This window comes from Canis lupus, chromosome 7, assembly GCF_011100685.1.
Source record: "Canis lupus familiaris isolate Mischka breed German Shepherd chromosome 7, alternate assembly UU_Cfam_GSD_1.0, whole genome shotgun sequence".
NCBI lineage: Eukaryota > Metazoa > Chordata > Mammalia > Carnivora > Canidae > Canis > Canis lupus.
The window spans coordinates 63,714,522-63,716,912 of record NC_049228.1 but is presented as its reverse complement, the minus strand read 5'-3'; positions in this window follow the sequence as shown (position 1 = coordinate 63,716,912).

Below are 2,391 nucleotides of genomic sequence, written 5' to 3'. Positions count from 1 at the left end.
TTCTAGCTGACAAGGACAGCCATTCTCTATAAAAGAGTGGAGAACTGCTTTTCTTTATCGGGGTTGGGGGGGTGCATGTACTTCGGTGCAAGGTGCTGATTTGGGAGTTGTCTGCCCACAGCACACTGAATAGGAAGGGATGCCTGTCTAGCCAGCTTGACCAGCAGAAAGTGTGCTATCTTCTCAGGTCAATCCCTGTGTCATTAGTTAGGGTCCCAAACCTGATGGCCATGTTTGCCCAATGACTGTGGAAGAAACACTCTCCAACTGCATTTTTCCTAAATAAGATCATGAAATAGATGACACTGGTAACATTTATTTTGGTATTCCTCTCCCTGACCCCTAATCACCTTCTCCTGCCAGTTCTCCATCCTCTCCTGTATCTTTCCTTCCTTTTGCCTCAAAATCTAGTTATCCATTGTCCTAGCCCTTAAAAGCCCCGATTTCTGCCACCTTGATGATGGAAGGGGAACAGGAAGCTAATATCGATTGAATAATAACATGTAGGTGATTAGTCCGTGTTTAAGAAGGAATATGTATTATTGCATTGGAGTCACAGATAGGCATGTGAGTTATCCCCATTTTACGGATGAGAACCTTGAGGTTCCTATAGACTAAGTGACTTGCCTAAGGCACACAGCAAGCAAGGAGTAGAGCCAGAATTGGAACTTTTAAAAAAAGATTTTATTTATTTATTCATGAGACACACACACACACACACACACACACACACACACACAGAGGCAGAGACATAGGCAGAGGGAGAAGCAGGCTCCATGCAGGGAGCTCTATGTGGGACTCGATCCCCGGTCTTCAGGATCACACCCTGGGCTGAAGGCGGTGCTAAACCGCTGAGGCACCCATGCTGCCCTAGAATTGGAATTTCTGTGTGTCTGACTTCAGGGACCATGCTCAAATAGCTTTAAATGTAATCACTGCAAAATTACATAATTTCTTAAACTCAGTTAAAGTTCTCTTTTCACATATAACACTTTGGAGTTAAGTTTTCAGTTCAAGACAGATTTATGGGGAAGATCTTTTCTGATCAAATCAAATTCAGACTCAGGAGGGGGTCCTTCAAATCCTGCTACATGGAGGACTGACTCTTCTGTCTTTAATCGTAGATCCTGTTTTGACTAAGACCAGATCATGACCAAGAAAATGTGGTTGCTTTGCTATTCCCAGAATTCTTGTTTCATTAGGTGACATTGTGCTATTCTCTGCCTGTCCTGATTTCTGTGATTCTGATGCTCTATGTGGTTTAACACATTTGACTTCTTCAAGCTACCCCTATTTATCAGCCCTAGAATTACCTGGACTTACCTTTAAAAAAAAAAAAAAAGATTTTATTTATTTGAGAGAGAGAGAGTGCAAGAGAGAGCACAAGCAGAGGGAGAAGCAGACTCTCCACCCATCAGGGAGCCCAATGTGGGGCTCAATTCCAGGACCCTGGGATCATGACCTGGGCCAAAGGCAGGATGCTTAACTGACTGAGACGCCCGGCAACCCTACCTGGACTTTTCTATTCTGACACAACCAGAGTCTTCACCAGTGGTCTCACCTCATGCATTGGCTTCATTATGTGAGTGTGGTTTGATTACCATCATGTTTCCATTGTCTTGTTGGTATATTCTTCTAAAACTAGGCCCAGTCTTTCTTCTAGTTTATCATTCTTCTTTTGGCCATTCCTTTTGTGCAATTGGCTACATCTTCCTGTATTTCTCCAACATTGATGTGCTAGCTTACATTTCTTATGCTTGATTATTGAGTGGGACTTTCTTTGTGGCCTCTAGATTAGAACTAGACTCTAATCCTGAGGACAAATTGACATTAATCATCTCCATCTTCTAAAGGGTTCTATATTACTTTGCTAGTGCTGCTGTAAGAAAACACCACATACTGTGTGGCTTACACAACAGAAATATATTTTCTCAGTCTGGAGGCTAGAAGTCTGACATCAAGGTGTTAGCAAGGTTGGTTTCTTTTGAGGTCTCTCTACTTGGCTTGTAGATGGGTATCTTCTCACTGTGTCTTTCCTTTGTATATGTCTTTGTTCTAATCCCTTTTGTTATAAAGAAACCAGTAATATTGGATTGGAGCCCACCCGGATGATCTCATTTAACCTTAATTACCTCCTCAAGATCGTATCTCCAAATACAGTCACATGCTGAGCTACTGGAGGTGAGGACTTCAACATACAATTTGGGAGGGGGGCATACAATTCAGCTTATAGGAGAATCTAACAATTGCATCCTTCCGAAAAGGTGGTCATGCATACTCTGCTACCTTCACAATCATCCCACCTCAAAAACCTGTATGAGAAAAATCACTGGGTGGATGAGTGAGGGAATATGGCGGTGATCAACTAGGGGTCAGTATTTGTGGCCAATG